This window comes from Hibiscus syriacus, unplaced genomic scaffold (assembly GCF_006381635.1).
Source record: "Hibiscus syriacus cultivar Baekdansim isolate YM2019G1 unplaced genomic scaffold, ASM638163v2 tig00002511_pilon, whole genome shotgun sequence".
NCBI classification, from domain to species: Eukaryota; Viridiplantae; Streptophyta; class Magnoliopsida; order Malvales; family Malvaceae; genus Hibiscus; species Hibiscus syriacus.
The window spans coordinates 717,843-737,989 of record NW_024061932.1 but is presented as its reverse complement, the minus strand read 5'-3'; the positions used below and the strand labels follow the sequence as shown (position 1 = coordinate 737,989).

The 20,147-nt window shown below is 38.1% G+C and overlaps 2 long non-coding RNA genes across 2 annotated transcripts in view; one reads left to right on the top strand and one right to left on the bottom strand.

The window, feature by feature from the left end:
- Nucleotides 1-2,306, top strand: part of LOC120146043 — a 14,711-nt gene extending 12,405 nt beyond the window's left edge. The window contains exon 4 of the long non-coding RNA XR_005518177.1: nt 1,976-2,306. This is a non-coding gene — a long non-coding RNA (uncharacterized LOC120146043). The remainder of the gene's footprint in view (nt 1-1,975) is intronic.
- On the bottom strand, nt 1,708-20,147 carry LOC120146049. Its single transcript, XR_005518178.1, has 3 exons — nt 20,138-20,147; nt 3,532-3,541; nt 1,708-1,832 (listed from the first exon to the last, which is right to left on the bottom strand). It is a non-coding gene; the product is annotated as an uncharacterized LOC120146049 (long non-coding RNA).

Here is a 20,147-nt window from a genome sequence, read left to right as displayed (position 1 = left end):
TAACTTACCTTGTCCATTTAACCATTTGAGTGATTCATGGTCCGTGTGAATGACAAACTCTTTAGGGAGAAGATAATGTTGCCACACTTCGAGTGCTCGGACGAGAGCAAGAAGTTCCTTGTCGTAGGTAGAGTAGTTCAATTGTGCACCTTTTAACTTTTCACTAAAGTAAGCGATATGTTATCTTTCTTGCATGAGAACGGCACCAATGCCTATGCCTGAAGCATCACATTCTAGCTTAAAGGTGTTAGAAAAATTGGGAAGACGAAGAATAGGGGCAGAACATAACTTATCTTTAAGAAGTTCAAAAGCTTTTTGTTGGAGTGGTCCCCATTTGAATTCAACTGACTTTTTGATGATCTCAGTTAATGGTGCAGCAATGGTTGAGAAATCTTTGACAAAGCGACGATAGAAACTTGCCAAACCATGAAAAGATCTTACCTCGGTGATAGAAGTAGGCGTGGGCCATTCTTGAATTGCCTTGACCTTCTCTTTATCTACATGAATACCCTGTACACTAACTATAAAGCCTAAAAACATAAGCTTATCACTGTAAAACACACACTTATCCATGTTAGCATATAAATGTTCTCGTCGAAGAACTTTGAGAACATTCGAACGTGAATGACATGAGAATCAAGAGAAGATGAGTATATAAGAATGTCATCAAAGTAAACGACAACAAATTTACCTATAAACTCCTTAAGAACGTGATTCATTAATCTCATGAAGGTGCTTGGAGCGTTTGTGAGTCCAAAGGGCATAACATGCCATTCATACAAGCCGAACTTTGTCTTGAATGTTGTTTTCCATTCGTCACCTTCTTTCATTCGAATTTGATGGTAACCACTCTTCAAGTCAATTTTGGTAAAGATACTTGCACCATGTAGTTCATCCAACATATCATCTAGGCGTGGAATAGGATGCCTATACTTGATTGTTATCCGATTGATAGGTCGACAATCTACACACATTCGGAATGTGCCATCTTTCTTTGGAACTAGAATGACGGGAACCGCACAAGGACTAAGACTCTCACGGATGTGTACTTTTTGTAATAATGAATCTATTTGTCGTTCCAATTCCTTCGTTTCCTCAGGATTGCATCGGTAAGCGGGTCAGTTTGGTATGGTTGATCCAGGGATGAAGTCGATTTGATGTTCGATTCCTCTTATAGGTGGTAAACCATCCGGTGGGTTACTTAAGACATCTTGAAACTCCTATAATAGAGAAGAAAAAACACTAGGCAAATCTGTGATGTTAGTGATAGTTGATAAAATGGAGTCCTTGAAACAGACTAGAATGCACGACCTATTTTGAAAAAGGGTCTCTCTCATGTCTTTTGCACTCGCATAAATGTTTTGAGACACTCTTTTATTTTCACATTGAGGTTCACTCACCACCCGTGGGTCATTTTTTGGCTTTTATCGGTTGTGACCTCTTTTGCCTTTTGTTTCAAATTCCTTGTTTCATTGAGAATTCGTTGTTGATCTATGAGAATCTCTTTGGGAGGTATGGGGTTAAGTCGGAACGGTTTACCTTTTATTGGAATTTACTGTGTTGCCAAATGTTTGAATCACTAGATTTGGAGAATTCGCAATGAAAAATACAGCTAATGTGTTTCTTGATTCCTACTAACAAAATGTGACCTTAAAATGCTGCAAGGGGACTTAACCTTTTACAGTTTTACACTCTACTACATGTTCCGATATGTGAGAGATTTCCAATTACAATGAAAATTTTATGCTTGTAACAATTGACTGCAAACAAGCTTTTGAGTTTTGAATTTATGAAGAATCTTGCTGGATACAATCGGGACTCTCGATCTCTTCCTGGCTGAGCTCAGCCAGCGATGCATCAGATTGGATCGCCTTCTGGCTAGTAGCTTCCCTTCTAAATAACTTTAGATCTCAAAGGGTGCACACTTGGGGAAAAACCTATTGGGATACAATGGTTGAGCATGCACTTAAAACAGTTGGGATACAATGGTTGAGCAGGCACTTAAAACAGTTGGGATTAACAGCCAACATTCTTTTCAGCTAGTTCTCGTCTAAAGATTCAGTGTCTTGTGTTTCTGGTTCGGGGAAAACGTCATTCGACAACCTTTTATGTGACTACAAGTGTTCAATTCCCTCACTGCCATGAGAACCTACTCTACCTGACTGCCAAAAACCACTAAAACCCTCTCTGTTTTGGTGGCCTGGAACGGTGGCACTTTCTGATGAGCTCTTTCACCAACTACCAAAGTAGGCAGAACCCCAAGACCGCCTAGATGATGTTGTTCGTAGCCTCCCAGAGCTGAAACTCTCCTCCCTTACTACTTTCACATTGAGGTTCACTCACCACCCGTGGGTCATTTTTTTGGCTTTTATCGGTTGTGACCTCTTTTGCCTTTTGTTTCAAATTCCTTGTTTCATTGAGAATTCGTTGTTGATCTATGAGAATCTCTTTGGGAGGTAGGGGGTTAAGTCGGAATGGTTTACCTTTTATTGGAATTGTGTAAGTGTTCTTTCGACCATAATATGTGACGTCGTTGTCGTATTGCCAAGGCCGTCCTAGAAGGCCATAATACTCCCCCTATTGCGCCAACATCTGACTCTGAACACTCCAACCCTGCACAACTACGAAAGCGCACCCGTCGAACGACCGCCACACCACCACAAGTATGAAGTCAAGATACCTTGCATTGCATTGCATTTCATAGCATGTAGTTTAATTTTCCTTAGTTTTTAGTAAGAATTGAGGGCAATGTTTCTCTCAAGTTTGGGGGATGTAGGGTTCTCAAATCATTTCATGATAGTATTTAGTATAATGAATATGCCATGACATTAGTAAATGTAGAATTAGTTTAATGGAGTAAATTAAGGATGCCCGATGATGATGAATTCTTGATGAGTAGGATTGAATGTAAATGACTGTTGAGGATGATAGAACCAACTCTAGGACTTACTTCTTTGAAACCTTTGAATACACGATTGTATGTTTTCCATGCTTGAGGAACTTAAAAAAAATTTATAAGATAATTCTTGAATGTCGTGGCATAAAACTTTGAACGATGAAAACCCCACATATGTTAAAAAAGGATGAAGTTGTGAATAAATGCTTCAACATATCTGAAGAGGGACACTCTGCTATCCCATGATATTGCCTGGAAACTACATTTAAATAAATGAAAGCCACAACATATGAGTGAATGAAAGTAGTCACGGGATGACCCTACTTGACTAGCTCAGGGTTGAAGGTATGTTCCCTTTCACCTAAATTGTAGGATGATAGGTGTGATGGGTTGTCTCCCCTCGTAGCAGAGTTAATGAAAGAAAAGAAAACAATGTGGGAGTAAAATTTATAATGTCGTGGAAAATTAAGAAAGCTTGCTTAGAAAATAATTAGGTTTGTTAAGCACTGACTGGATACAAACACGCATACATTCACACAAAGAATCTTGCCCTAGGGGACAATACTTCATTTCTCGAACAAGTCTAGCATGTTGAAGCCAAATGTTATTAGTGATGGAATTCTATCTCATTTAACTATTCTACTTCTGATCTTGTCATGGTATTTTTATTTTACTAAATACTATCCATTGCTTGAGGACAAGCAATAGATTAAGTTTTTGGGCGTGATAACTCCGTAAAAAGATCATTTTTGGGACCTTTTCACTTAAGTTATTGAATGTCTAAGAGCCCATTTAGTCTCATATAGATGCATTTAGGAGCATATAGTTGCATGTGGTGGAATTCTGTTTGCCGTGACATTTTATTTTGTAATCAGTGCTGCTTTATGTGGAAGATTTTTGTTTGGTGATGTGCAAGATTTGGGAGAAAGGAAAAGAAAAAGGAAAATGTCGCGACATAAGGAGACTGCTGAGTAAAATGTAGATGCCGAACCAGTTGGCATTTCGAGAGCGATCAAAACGAAAGAAATATATTTTTAGTAAAAGACATCTTTCATTCTCTACACGTGATTTCTGCAATCAGCCACATAGGAGGGGCCCATTACCATTTTTGCACCGTCTCTCGCATAAAAGGAATGATCTTTAGGGTACTAGTGTAATTTTAACACAAAACCCTAGGTTCATTCTCCACCTATAAATAGGAGACTTTTTGGGGCTTTGGACTTGTACCCCCGCCGCCAAAAGCTAAAAATTCAGAGAATTTTTTTTCCACCAATCCTATTTTCCGTGGCATTCCTCCATTGACAAGCTAGTGGGAGTGGTGTTCTAGACGTCCGAGAGGAGCTAGTTTGCTGGGACTGTCCGTGGTGGCCGAGGGAACTCAGACAGTGCATGTCAAAGGCTTTTCCTCATTCCCTTTGCTCTTTGTTTTCATATTTTATCTTTTGGGTTGTAAGGAACTGATTAACTTGCTTTGTGCTTGCTTATTTCAAACCCCACCATGAACTAATCATATTTGGTGGGAGTTCATTTTAGATATTTAAGATTTACTTTAATGAATGGTTGTTTTTTATGTTATTAACTATTTTGTTTATGGATCTTAGTACCTTAAGGTTGTAGGAGATATGAGAGTAGTCATTCCTTAGGAGATTACTTAGTGTTCGATAGAATGTCTAGGTAGCACATCCTTAGTGTTCGAGAGAAACTAGTAAAAAACCACATAAGCAAGGGGTTCTAGATAGTAACTAGGCCTAATTCACCTTAGAGATAATGCTAGGATTTCATTCGAGTAAAAGGAGTTGTGTATGAACGAGAGGTTAGATGTTAATGTTGCCGCAAAAAGGTATTGCCGAGACATATCCTGTTATTTGGACCAATAGGATCACTGCAGGGGCTTACGCCAACCAGTTTTACCAAGGCATCTTCAATCTGTCGAGTCCCTTACTAGAGATAGCATAGGGCACCCTAGTAAACTCTGTCGGGAAGATAAGGAATAGAAGTGAGACCATTTTGAGAAGTAGAATTATATTTTCCTAAGTGACTCATATCACTCATTCCCCTAGTAGCTTGTTGTGTGAGGAGTATGAAGTTGTTATAATCAAGTCCAATGTTTAAAATTTATTTTGTCGTTACATTTTCATTTGATTGCACTACACACACTCCAATTTGCCATAACATCTCAATCTGCTGCCATATTACCATCGGACAGTTTCTACAACATCCATTTCAAATTGCCACAACATTTTCATTTTCATATAACATCACTAACTTTACTTAGGTGACATAGTAAAGCGCTTTGATTGAACTTATCAATTTCGTCCAATCCCTGTGGAGACGATACTCACTTATCACTGTATTACTTGTTCGATTGTGTATACTTGCACATATATCCACACCCATATTTAGTACTCACAAATCGCGGACAGCTTGCATAGCTGGAAATATTCCTTTTTAAAAAAAAATAAATTAACTACATTGACTTTACAGTGATGCTTCATGCATGCTTTATTCTTATTGTTTTGTTTTTCATGTACTATGTTGTGTTGTGTTGCAAACACGTATCTTGACTTGTTAGTATCCTTGTCTGCTTCTACTATGCAAATTCACCACCAATAATCAACTTTATCTCTTAAAATTTATTCGATCTTCCTTGCATTTGTTTAAGCTTAATTCATGTAATTGTTAGGAGACTGTTGCGTGTTGTGAGTACTATAAATTATACGCAAGTAATGTGCAAGTATACACAATCGTTCAAGTAATATAATGATGAGTGAGTATCGTCTCCACAGGGATTGGGTGAAATTAAAGAAGTCTAACCAAAGCAATGTACTATTCTATCTATGTGTAGTTAGTCTTTATATATACAAATGTCACAGCAATGGATATGTGTATGCTGGGGTATATAGAGTGATGGTCTGATGATGTAGCAAATGGAAATATATTGGCAATAACAGATGTTCAGTGTTGAAAATGATGAAATGTTGAGGCAATGAAAAATGGTAAAAACAGTAAGTAAAAGAAATAAAAATGAAAAGAAGATAATCCTCACGTGACAAGCTTCCAATAGAATGAATGGTAGGGATTGATCTAAGGTTGTTAAACTTATCTCTCAAGAATATTTAAGCTAACTGGTCTTTACTTACTCGATAGGGCTTTCCTAAAGTGTTCAAAAGAATCTAACAGAATAGGATGCCAAGGCATCTGCTCTCACTCAACGATGTTGGCCAGCCTACCCTATTGATAAAGACACCCTTTTTAATCGTTGAAATCTTATCCTAGTCTCTTCCGAGATCTAAGGGATTAGGTTATAGTACTCATAGGCCGGTTCAAAGCCCCTTGAAAATACTATAACCCATTGCTTATAAAGATTTTGTCTTGTGATTCTCCCAAATACAAAAAGTATTTTTAGCTTAGGATTATTCTGAACACCTAAACTTCATCTAATAAATGGACATTTTCATGCTCTTACAGGACTAGATGGTGAAGCATTCATAAGCAAACCAAATAAAGAACCAAAATAAACTTAAATATACCATTAAAAATAAAGTTTAAACAACCATTAAATCAACCACCACCAAATAAGTTAGTTCATGGTGGGGTTCGAAATATCCAAACACAAAGTCATGAAAATATACGTTTCATCAACCCACAAATAAATAGAAAAATAGCAGTAAAACAGGAAGTGTGAAGAAGCCTTCGACGTACCACCGGAGGTACTCCTTGGCCACCACGAACCACCTTAGCTTGCTAGCTCCTTTCGGCGCCTAGCTTGCCACTCCTTGAAGCTTTATCAATGGAGGAAAACCCCAAGGAAAAAGAAAGGAAAAAGGGAAAAATAAAAATCTGATTTTTTCTGCTCTATGCGTATGCGTCAATATCCTCACTTCCTCTCTCCCATGAGGTGTCATGTATAATAAAAATATCTAGGGGTAATGATGAGGTTGTTGGGTACAAAATACCCCTCATACTCCTAGAATCACATGTTGGGCATGAACCTTATCCTCCAAGTGGCAGTGGTCCTCTGGTAGCTCTGGCAGGTAGTTACGACCATCATTCACGTGCAGAGATAGCTGTCCAGTGCCATCTGTCCTTGTGCAGAAATATCTTTTTGTCATTTTCTGCGCCGGAAATGCCAAGGTATTTCAATATGCTTCAGCAACGTGTGATGCCACGATATTACTTCCCAAAGAGTCCTTTTGCTTGTTATTCCCTGCACACCACAAACAAACTGCACATTTCCCTCAATGAACACCATTAAGAAATAAAATAACACAACCACCACAAATGCAGCTATATGCAACTACATGATCCTAAAATGACTAAAATGAGCTTTTAAACAAACAATAACTTAAGTGAAAAAGGCCTTAAAAGTAGTATTTTTAGGAAGTTATCACACCCCAAACTTAAGCTATTGCTTGTCCTCAAGTAATGGATAGCAGTTACATAAGCATAATGTCATAGCAATTTTCAATAATAAGACAGTAGGACAAAATAGAATTTCAACCCTCATAAAAATAAGCTTCAACGTGCTAGACATATCAAGAATTCAAGTACTTTTCCATAGGTCAAGATTCTTTGTGGTGGTGTGTGTGCGTGATTGTATCTTATATAAACTTAGCAAATTTTGACAATTTCTAATCAAGTTCCCTAGTTTATGCCAAGGCATTTACTCATTCATTAAGCACTTTTTACTCTTTTTTTTTCTGATTGATTTTTTTAGATGCTGTTACGAATAGAGTCAGCTCATCACACCTACTCTTCCACACTCTAGGTGAAAGCTAGCATACCTTCCACCCCCAAGTTAGTTAAGTAGAGTCATCCCGTGACTTCTTTCATTCACTTATATGCACAAGGCTACCATTTATTAAAGAAAGTTCCAGGCAATGCCACAGTAAAGAGGAGTGTCCCTGTACAGCTATGCCTAAGCATTTATTCACAGTTTCATTCATAAGGGAGTTTGTTTTTTATTTTTCTTTTAAGCACAACAATAAATTTCAATGCCAAAATTAACTAGTGTTCTTTCATAAAAATTTCCTAAATTTTCTAAGTATAGAGAACATACAAATCGTGTAAAAAAATTTCACAAGGCATCAAACCCTAGAGTGAGTTCCATCATTCTCAATAGTCATTTACATTCAGATTCTAGCCTAACAAATTCATTATCATCCGGTATCCTCAAAATATTTCATCTAACTGTCCTACCATTTTCTGATGCCATGGCATAATACTATGCTAATGCTATCATGCATATGACCTACCAAGAACACTACCTCCCCCAAACTTAAGGGAAACATTGTCCTCAATGCTTAAAGAGAACAAAACTAACTAAAAACTATATACCATGCAATGAAATGCAACTAAAAGAAAATGGATGCAAGGGCGGTACCTCAATGAGTGCGTGGTGGTGTTGCCTTGGAGGTGCTAACAACTCCTCGTTGGGTACGCTTGCGTATAGGTGCTGGACTGGACTCGGAAGAAGTGGAGTAATGACGCGTAATGCGTCCAGCCGTGGTTTTGATACGTCGGCCACTACGTGGTGCAGGGGTGGGACTGGGTGTTTCTTTGATAGGGACAGTGGACAGATATTCAAGAGTATCGGACCGGTGTGGATCAGGATTCGAGTCATCAACAGGAGGATCGGCTGCATCGTGCTCTAGTTCGGGAGATGCCTCGGCATTGAATGCCGACAGAATTTTGTCTGGGAAGCCAGGGAAATTTTATAGACCATGGGGAATAATTTCTTGAAACATTGATTCCACCACATCATCTCTATGCTTCACATATCCAAAGAAGTTACAGATGTCACCGTGTAGATCATGTAGATGAGTATGAGTCTGCATCACCGCTTCCTTGATAACAAGTAATCTTGCCTCGGCATTTGATTCTGTAGCACCTGCAGATTCCCCATTAACAAGGTCTTTAGACTTGGTATTTTCAAGTCCCAACAACAGTGGTAGTCTGCCCGAGTAATGCCCGATAATCCAGGTAAAATTCATCAAAAACATTTTTCTCAACTTTTTTCCTATGACATAAAGTGGTAATTAAGTTAGGAAACACCAAAGAACTTGCCGTTTTCCCCAAACAATCATTTACTTGCTGAATAATAATACGACCAACATCAATCGGACGGGACACAATTATAGAATGTAAAAGCAGTAAGCGTGAAAGTGATACCGTTGTGTTGTGAGAAGTCGACATGAGTTTATGTTTAAAGAAGTGATTCCATAACTTGGCGCGCAGTTGAAGACGTTCTCAGTTGACCGAGTATCTACTTGTTTGGTGCCCATTCCACTCAGTGTTTTCGAAGCAAAGGTCCTCCAAGACCCCATCGTAGGTGTTGCTATCGCCCTCCTCTTCGAAAGTGGCATGGAGATCCACTACATCCTGCAAATGGAAGTAATGATTAATAGCAGAGGGTGTAAAACGGATCTGCTTACCTCGGACGAAAATAGAGTGTTGGTTGGGCTTGGAAATATTCGCGTAGAACTCTTTAACTACCGAGGCATTCACCGAACCCGGATGGCGTGCAATTTCCTTCCACTTGAGTGGTGTAACGATGTCCATAACATCGGTTCCAAAACCACCATCGGTTTCCTCGGTAAAAATAAATCCTAACTCAAAAAAGAGTTTTCGATTCTTGAAGTTTTGGAACCGAGCCTTGGCCTCGTCATCTTCGAACTGTTTCCAAGCGGAAGTGTCGGTTGGAGCTGGTCTTGAGCGCACCATTTTCGATGTTTTTGACGTAAGAAAAATGAAAAAGGTAGAAGCTTTTGATAGCTATGAAGACTTGAAGGTTTTTCGGCTATAGAGAGAATAAGGGAAGAAGATGAATGAAAGAAAGAGAAAAATTAAAAGTTAAAATGAAAGAGAAAAATTAATAATGAAAGATAAAATAAAAAGTTAAAAATTTGAGAGGGAAAAAGGGGTGATAGGACGGTTAAAATAAATTGAGTGGGTGGGGGGTTATGCGTGTATGGGGAAAGAAAAAAAACTGCCAAAAAACAATGATGATGATGAGACAAAAACTGTGGAGAGAGAAAAGTAAGTGTCATAAAAATAAATTAAAAAGAGACAAAATCAAAAGAATATCTATCCAATTAATGCACTGTCTTTTCCTCCCGTTGGTAACCGCTCCTTGCACGGTTTGCAGCGACGTGATCCCTACAAATCAGATCAAAAATTAATTACAAAATAAAATAAAAATAGAAATAAAGAAAGACTTAAATTTTAAATTTTATTTATGCACGACACAAATTCAATGCCGTGGCATCGAATTTTGGTTCTCTTCTGGGCACACTTCAGTATCGTTCAGACATAATGCATCCTTGTTGTGCGATGATGGAACTCCATTGTAGGCTTTCAGACGCTAGCCATTGACCTTGAAGATCTTTCCATTGTCTAATCTTTTGATGTCAACAGCTCCATGGGGATAGACATAATTTACCTCAAATTTCCCTGGCCATCGAGATTTGAGCTTCCTAGGAAAAAGTTTAAGTCTGGAGTTGTAGAGTAAGACTTGTTGGCCCACATGAAAATGCCGTGACATCAGTTTCTGGTTATGCCAATTCTTGGTTTTCTCCTTGTATATCCGAGCATTCTCATATGCTTGTTCTCTAAACTCCTCCATTTCATTAAGTTCAAGTAATCTCTACTCCCCAGCTAGTTGAGCATCGAAATTCAATCGCTTGATGGTCCAGTATGATTTATGTTCAAGCTCAACCGGGAGATGACAAGTTTTCCCATATACTAGCTTGAATGGTGACATCCCCAAAGGAGTCTTAAACATTATTCTATACGCCCAAAGTGCTTCATCCAACTTTGGTGACCAATCCTTACGCTTTGGGTTCACCACTTTCTCTAAAATCTGCTTGGTCTCTCGGTTGGATATCTCAGCTTGGCCATTTGTTTATGGATGATATGCCGTGGCAATCTTGTGTCGAACTCCATATCTCCTCAATGCCTTGGCAATCAACTTGTTATCAAAGCAAGTTCTTTCATCACTAATAATAGCACGAGGTACTCCAAACCGAGTGAAAATATACTTGTGCAAAAACTTGAGTATGGTCTTGGAGTCATTCCTTGATGTTGCTATTGCTTCCACCCACTTTGACAAGTAATCCACAGCAAGCAAGATATAAAGATGTATCCAGAACATGGGAATGGTCCCATGAAATCGATGCCCCACACATCAAACAGTTCTATCTCCAAGATATTTTGCAGCGGCATTTCATGTCGTCTGGAGAAGTTTCCAGTCCGTTGGCATCGATCACAACCTTTGTAAAATGCTTGGGAATCTTTAAACAAAGTTGACCAGTAGAAGACCGATTGCAGGACCTTAGCAGCTGATAGGGAAGCGGTGGCGAGTTAATGAACGTTGCTCTTATTGAAGAATCAAACCTAGAAAAGCTCTAGACTCGATGAAGAACAATAACGAATGAATGGGGAAAGTTGTGGTAATAGCTAGGGTTCTTTGGGGTTTCTTTTGGTGCTGGAAACAAGGTAAGAAACAAGATTAAAACAAGATAAAAAAGATAAAGGAATTGAAAATAAAGACAAATAACCAAGAAATCAAAAGATCTCCCTTATGAAAGTGAACGGTAAAGATGATTGATGGCGTGGATGAATATGTGGAAAATCGATGGATAATGTCCTATCGAGCCCTCCTAGTCACAATGAAAAGGCAAACACGATAATACGGATCTAACCAACCCTCCTAGTCGCAATGAAAAGGCAAATTGGAGTGTGAAGATTAATCTCCCTCACAAGAACTTGAAAGAACTCCAGGAGAAGAAGCTTCGAAGGCACAAGGCAATCAACACTTGCAAAAACGAACTTTCGTTGTATTATTAATCAAAGAAATCTGATTTACAAAGTTGAATGAAGCCTCCTTTATATAGGGGCTGAATTCTAAAGGTCCGAAATAACTAAAGAATAAAATATTAATAAACTAAACATGTTTTAACTCTAATACCTAATAAAATAATAATAACTAAGAATATTGTTTTAACCCAACCTTAATTCCTAATAAAATAATAAATCTGATCCTAAAAGATAATTAATCATCTTATATTAAATTATATTACAAATAATCAATATAAATATTGAAATTTCGTAATATTTACAAAATAACGTATTAATCCCATATAGGATTTCCTGCATGCACCGTCTCTTTAGTAAAATGGCCATATCTTGAGTTCCCGATATTGGATTGATGCAATTTAAGAACCGTTGGAAAGATAAGAGACATACGGTTGTATCTCCAGAAGACATGTCGACCGGATAACAACTGGATTCCCTTCAAAAAGTTGTTGTAAATCTGCTGCTATTAGACCCTTACGGATGAATGCTTGAACTGCGATTTGAAGCTTGTCTTTAAGAAGTTTGGTCCGGCCTCGTGTGATAGGGCCAAGTGGTATAGTAAATTCATCATCCTTAGCTTTAGGGTGTGTGGTGCATGTATCATCTCCCCCTTCCTTAAAAGGATTCGTCCACGAATCTGAAATATCAAAAGAAGATAAGTCATAAACATTAAAGGATGCACTCACGTTATACTCACCGGGAAGATCAATGCGGTAGGCGTTGTCATTGATTCGTTCAAGGACTTGGAATGGGCCATCACCTCGTGGTTCTATCTTGGATTTCCTTTGTGTCGGGAACCTTTCTTTTCTCATGTGAACCCATACCCAATCTCATGGTTCAAAGGTGACATGTCGTCGACCCTTGTTAACTCGGTTTGCGATTGCCTCGTAGGTTTTATCCATCTTGAGTTTGGCTTTGGCGTGAATGTCTTTGACAAGGGCAACCTTCTTTTCACCATCTAAATTGGTAACCTGATCTAAAGGTAAGGGAATAAGATCCAAAGTAATTAATGGGTTAAAACCATAAACTATTTCGAATAGAGAATAACCTGTTGTGGAGTGAATGGATCGATTATAAGCAAACTCAACAAAAGGTAAACATTCTTCCCAATTACGGGTATTCTAACCTACCACAGTTCTTAGCAAAGATCCTAGAATCCGATTTATTACTTCGGTTTGTCCATCGATTTGAGGATGACAAGAAGTGGAATAGAGAAGTTTTGTGCCAATCTTACCCCATAATACCTTCCAAAAGTGGCTTATGAACTTAGTGTCACGATCGGACACAATGATGCGAGGAATGCCATGAAGATATACTATTTCTCGAAAGAATAAATCAGCAATATGTGTGGCATCGTCCGTTTTATGGCAAGGAATGAAGTGTGACATCTTTGAGAATCTGTCCACAACCATAAAAATACTATCTCGTCCTTTCTTAGTGCGGGGTAAGCCAAGTATAAAATCCATCGATAAATCGATCCAAGGAGAAGAAGAAATTGGTAAAGGCGTGTACAAACCATTAGGATTTACCTTTGACTTTGCTTGTTTGCACGTGATGCATGATGCACAAATCTTTTCCACTTTTTTAAGCATGTACGGCCAAAAGAAGTGTTCCATGACCATATCAAGTGTTTTGTGAATACCGAAGTGTCCCATAAGTCCTCTGGCATGTGACTCGTGAACCAAGAACTCTCGCAAAGAGCCTTGTGGTACACAACCTGTTCATGTGAAAAAGAAAGCCATCTACAAGATAAAACTTGTTAAAAGAACCTTTTACACATTGTTTATAAATCTCAGAAAAATCTGGATCGTTAGGATAAAGTTCTTTGATATGTGCAAAACCAATAACAATAGCATGAATTCGAGTGATAAGTGTGTATCGTCGAGATAATGCATCAGCTACGATGTTATCTTTTCCTTGTTTGTATTTGATGATGTAAGGAAAAGATTCAATTAACTCAACCCATCGAGCATGTCGTTTGTTTAACTTACCTTGTCCATTTAACTATTTGAGTGATTCATGGTCCGTGTGAATGATAAACTCTTTAGGGAGAAGATAATGATTCCACACTTCGAGTGCTCGGACGAGAGCAAGAAGTTCCTTGTCGTAGGTAGAGTAGTTCAATTGTGCACCTTTTAACTTTTCACTAAAGTAAGCGATATGTTATCTTTCTTGCATGAGAACGACACCAATGCCTATGCCTGAAGCATCACATTCTAGCTCAAAGGTGTTAGAAAAATTGGGAAGACGAAGAATAGGGGCAGAACATAACTTATCTTTAAGAAGTTCAAAAGCTTTTTGTTGGAGTGGTCCCCATTTGAATTCAACTGACTTTTTGATGATCTCGGTTAATGGAGCAGCAATGGTTGAGAAATCTTTGACAAAGCGATGATAGAAACTTGCCAAACCATGAAAAGATCTTACCTCGGTGATAGAAGTAGGCATGGGCCATTCTTGAATTGCCTTGACATTCTCTTTATCTACATGAATACCCTGTACACTAACTATAAAGCCTAAAAACATAAGCTTATCACTGTAAAACACACACTTATCCATGTTAGCATATAAATGTTCTCGTCGAAGAACTTTGAGAACATTCGAACGTGAATGACATGAGAATCAAGAGAAGATGAGTATATAAGAATGTCATCAAAGTAAACGACAACAAATTTACCTATAAACTCCTTAAGAACGTGATTCATTAATCTCATGAAGGTGCTTGGAGCGTTTGTGAGTCCAAAGGGCATAACATGCCATTCATACAAGCCGAACTTTGTCTTGAATGTTGTTTTCCATTCATCACCTTCTTTCATTCGAATTTGATGGTAACCACTCTTCAAGTCAATTTTGGTAAAGATACTTGCACCATGTAGTTCATCCAACATATCATCTAGGCGTGGAATAGGATGCCTATACTTGATTGTTATCCGATTGATAGGTCGACAATCTACACACATTCGGAATGTGCCATCTTTCTTTGGAACTAGAATGACGGGAACCGCACAAAGACTAAAACTCTCACGGATGTGTACTTTTTGTAATAATGAATCTATTTGTCGTTCCAATTCCTTCGTTTCCTCAGGATTGCATCGGTAAGCGGGTCAGTTTGGTATGGTTAATCCAGGGATGAAGTCAATTTGATGTTCGATTCCTCTTATAGGTGGTAAACCATCCGGTGGGTTGCTTAAGACATCTTGAAACTCCTATAATAGAGAAGAAAAAACACTAGGCAAATCTGTGATGTTAGTGATAGTTGATAAAATGGAGTCCTTGAAACAGACTAGAATGCACGACCTATTTTGAAAAAGGGTCTCTCTCATGTCTTTTGCACTCGCATAAATGTTTTGAGACACTCTTTTATTTTCACATTGAGGTTCACTCACCACCCGTGGGTCATTTTTTTGGCTTTTATCGGTTGTGACCTCTTTTGCCTTTTGTTTCAAATTCCTTGTTTCATTGAGAATTCGTTGTTGATCTATGAGAATCTCTTTGGGAGGTAGGGGGTTAAGTCGGAACGGTTTACCTTTTATTGGAATTGTGTAAGTGTTCTTTCGACCATAATATGTGACGTCATTGTCGTATTTCCAAGGCCGTCCTAGGAGAATATGGGATGCTTGCATTGGAATTACATCACACAATACGTCGTCACAATACTTTCCCATCTTGATATTAACGAGGCATTATTTAACCACCTTCATCTCGGCACTCTCATTAAGCCATTGTAAGCAATAAGGTTTCGAATGTCGTTGGCAAGGAAGTTTGAGTGATTCAACAACGTTGGAGCTAATGACGTTGACACAACTACCATTGTCAATGATGATGGAGAATGGTTGTTCCTTGATTAGGCAGCGTGTGTGGAAGATGTTGGAACGTTGTATGTCAGACTCGTCGGATGCTTGGATGTTCAATGTATGACGAATAACCAAGATTGTGCCATTGTACTCATCGCTTCCATAGTCATCACTATCTTCTTTGGCTTCGGCGTGTGCTGGAATATCGGCGATGTCGTCATCGGAGTCAGAATTGTAAGATCCATCACCTAGTATGGTTAAGGTTCTCGTGTTTGGAAAATTACGGCTGATATGGCCTCTTCCTATGCATTTAAAACACTTGATGTCTCTTGCTCGGGTGTCGTCTTTAGAGGCTGGAAGTGTCTCATTCTTTTCTGGTCGTTGTTTCTCTTTGTTGAGTTTGTCATCTCTCGACTTTTTTTGAGAAGATGGAGTAGACGATGAGGAAGGATTTGAAGGATTACCTTGGTAAGAGAATGAAGTACCTTGGTAATGTTCTCTGAATCGAAATCTCCTTTGTATCTATGCTTCGATTGCCATTGCTTTCTTTAGTGTATCTTTGAGGTTTTCGTATCTATGGAGATCAAGAAGATCAGTGATGTTTGAGTTTAAGCCGATGACGAATCTTGACATGGTGTCCTCTTCTTCTCCAATTATGTTAGCCCTATTGAGTATGGACTGCATCTCCTTGTAGTAATCTTCAACTGAACTTCTACCTTGTCGAAGTCGGTGTAGTCGTTGTTTAACTTCTCGTGTATAATGTGTCGGTAGGAATCGGTTCCTCATGGCATGTTTGAGTTCGGTCCAAGAAGTGATTGGTTGAATTTGGTAGCTGTCGATCTTTTTCCTTGTTTGCATCCACCAAGTGTGAGCATATCCTTCGAATTCCAAGGTGATGAAGGGAACTTGTTCAGCTTTGGGGCAGTCATGGTATGCGAACAAGAGATCAATTTTTCCTTCCCAATCGATGTACTTGTCTAGATCGTAGTCTCCTTTAAAAGAAGGGATCGTGAACTTTGGTTTTGCAAAGAGTTCGGGTGTTTGAAAACGTGGTTGTGCTCGCCTGGGGGCCAAAAGTTCAACATTGTTTGGCCTTGGATTCTGGTTTGGTAGATCCAGTTGTAGTTCTTGTCGTTCTCTGAAGGCATTGTTAAGTTGATCAAATTGAGTTGTGAGTCGTTCAAGTGCGGCTAACATAGCCGTAAGTGTCTCATTGTTATTATCGCCCATCCTGCAATTATAACACTCAAAAGAAGATTTTAAAGTAGAAAAAAAAAATTCAACAAAGCAAGAAACCTCACAAGTCACTCCAAGAAAGTAACACAACGAGAGGAAAGTAAGCCGATCTTGTACTCTTTAAAACTCACTTTACCAAGTAGTCTTTCACAGTTCGTATCATAGTTTGATTACTAGCAAAGGCGATAAGAAAAACCTAAAAGCTCTAAGAGACCAAACAAAGGTTAAACTCCAAGAGAACGAGAATGCAAAGAAGGAAGAAGTATGCAAACTATTTAGTCCTACTAACACAAGGAAGATAATGTGTTAGATAATGCAAAAGAACAATAACAAGGAAAAACAAAAGAACCTAAAGCACTAAGAATCAAAGAAAAAGGGACCAAACCAGAAAACCTAGAAAACGCTAGATCAACTTGAGAAACGTTTTCGAGGGGGTTACAGATGTCCAAAAATTCTGGAAAATTTCTTGAGTGTCTTTAGATGCGTCAAGAAACGACATGTAAAATTTCAGAACCAAATACCTTTAGTAGTATCCAGTAGACTCTGTTGAACGGTGAGTCCTCAAACAATCTGTTTTTCTTGATCACTTTGTTCGAAGTTATTATTGATCTCCAAAAATTCTGATTTTTTGGTTTAATGATATCCAATATATAAAGTTTCAATCTGGAAATTTTCACCATAAAATTCCTCCTATAGAATTTTCAAGAAATTCGACAATATTCTAGACCGAATCTGCCGATAAAACTTGAATGATGTATTTGAAGGCACTAATGAACTCTTATTGAAGTGAATTTTGGAATGGAGATTAAAATTAAGATAAATATGATATCTAGAGAAAAGAAGCCCTAAATACCTTCGTTTGCAATTTTTTTTGAAATTTCGACTTTTTTTTTGTTTTTTTTGCCTTTTTTTGTTTTTTTTAAAAAGAAATGGCAAACTAACAAGAAGGATTTGAATCTAAATTAAAATTAAATAAAAATAACCTGAAACGATGAATCTTCTCTGAACTAGCTCCGTTGGGGTACCTTGACGGTGTTTTGTGCAAGAACAAACAAGATTGCTTGCTTCTTTCCAAGAATCAGCCCAAATCTGATACCAATTGATAGGGAAGCGGTGGCGGGTTAATGAACGTTGCTCTTGTTGAAGAATCAAACCTAGAAAATCTCTAGACTCGATGAAGAACAATAAGGAATGAATGGGGAAAGTGGTGGCAATAGCTAGGGTTCTTTGGGGTTTCTTTTGGTGCTGGAAACAAGGTAAGAAACAAGATTAAAACAAGATAAACAAAAGATAAAGGAATTGAAAATAAAGACAAATAACCAAGAAATCAAAAGATCTCCCTTATGAAAGTGAACGGTAAAGATGATTGATGGCGTGGATGAATATGTGGAATATCGATGGATAATGTCCTATCGAGCCCTCCTAGTCGCAATGAAAAGGCAAACACGATAATACGGCTCTAACCAACCCTCCTAGTCGTAATGAAAAGGCAAATTGGAGTGTGAAGATTAATCTTCCTCACAAGAACTTGAAAGAACTCGAGGAGAAGAAGCTTCGAAGGCACAAGGCAATCAACACTTGCAAAAATGAACTTTTGTTGTATTATTAATCAAAGAAATCTGATTTACAAAGTTGAATGAAGCCTCCTTTATATAGGGGTTGAATTCTAAAGGTCCTAAATAACTAAAGAATAAAATATTAATAAACTAAACATGTTTTAACTCTAATTCCTAATAAAATAATAATAACTAAGAATATTGTTTTAACCCAACCTTAATTCCTAATAAAATAATAAATCTGATCCTAAAAGATAATTAATCATCTTATATTAAATTATATTACAAATAATCAATATAAATATTGAAAATTCGTAATATTTACAAAATAGCGTATTAATCCCGTATAGGATTTCCTACATGCACCGTCTTTAGTAAAATGAACATATCTTGAGTTCCCGATATCGGATTGATGAGATTCAAGAACCGTTGGAAAAATAAGAGACAAACGGTTGTATCTCCAGAAGACATGTCGACCGGATAACAACTGTATTCCCTTCAAAAAGTTGTTGTAAATATGATGCTATTATACCTTTACGGATGAATGCTTGAACTGCGATTTGAAGCTTGTCTTTAAGAAGTTTGGTCCGGCCTCGTGTTATAGGGCCAAGTGGTATAGTAAATTCATCATCCTTAGCTTTAGGGTGTGTGGTGCATGTATCAACTGCAGTCCTTGCTCCACCATAATGGCCTTCAATTGGGGCCGAATGACAATGGTACAGAATGTCGTGTTGTTCCTCTTCAGGTACACATCGTCTAATGAGCTGATCGACACAATGCTTGAACAAATATGGCTCATCCCAAAAATAGTGCCTTGCATCGTGCTTGAACTTATTTCTACCCTGACTATTCAAATCAAAAGGCAAAATTCCACTAACAAGAAAATTAACAAGGTCAGCGTACCACGGAATTGCCGTGGCATATAAAATTTTCTCATCAGGAAATTCCTCTTGAATATCTACAATGTCATGGCATTCAGAATTGTTCTCTATCCTATATAAGTGATCGGCAACTTGATTTCCAGTTCCTTTTCTATCTACCACCTCTAAGTCAAATTCTTGAAAAAGTAAGATCCACCTAATAAGTCTAGGCTTGGCATCCTTTTTGTTCACTAAGTATTTTATAGCCGAATGATCAGTGTGAACAATAACTTTTGTGCCTATTAGGTAAGCTCTAAATTTATCAAAAGCAAATACCACAGCAAGTAATTCTTTCTCAGTGGTGGTGTAGTTCAATTGTGCTTCATTTAAAGTGCGACTAGAGTAATAAATAACATGAAAAAATTTACCTCGGCGTTGTCCCAAAACAGCTCGTACAGCATAATCACTCGCATCACACATCAACTCAAATGGTGATGTCCAGTCAGGAGGAACTACAATGGGTGCCGAGATCAGTTGCCTTTTCAGCTCAGTAAATGCGCCGAGGTATAATTCGTCAAACACAAAGGGTTGGTTTTATTGAAGCAATGAGCACAAGGGCTTCGAAATCTTGGAGAAGTCTTTGATAAATCTTCTATAAAATCCAGCATGTCCAAGAAAACTTCTTAAGCCCTTGACCGAAGTTGGTGGTGTCAACTTTTATATCACTTCAATCTTCGTCTTGTCAACCTCAATATCCTTGTGAGAAATTTTGTGGCCTAATACAATGCCTTCAGTCACCATGAAGTGACAATTTTCCCAATTTAAGACCAACTCAGCCTCCTCGCATCTCTTGAGAACTTTTGCCAAATTGTCGAGGCATCGTTCAAAATCGTCTCCACAAACAGAAAAGTCATCCATGAATATCTCCAGAAAATCCTCAACCATGTCTAAG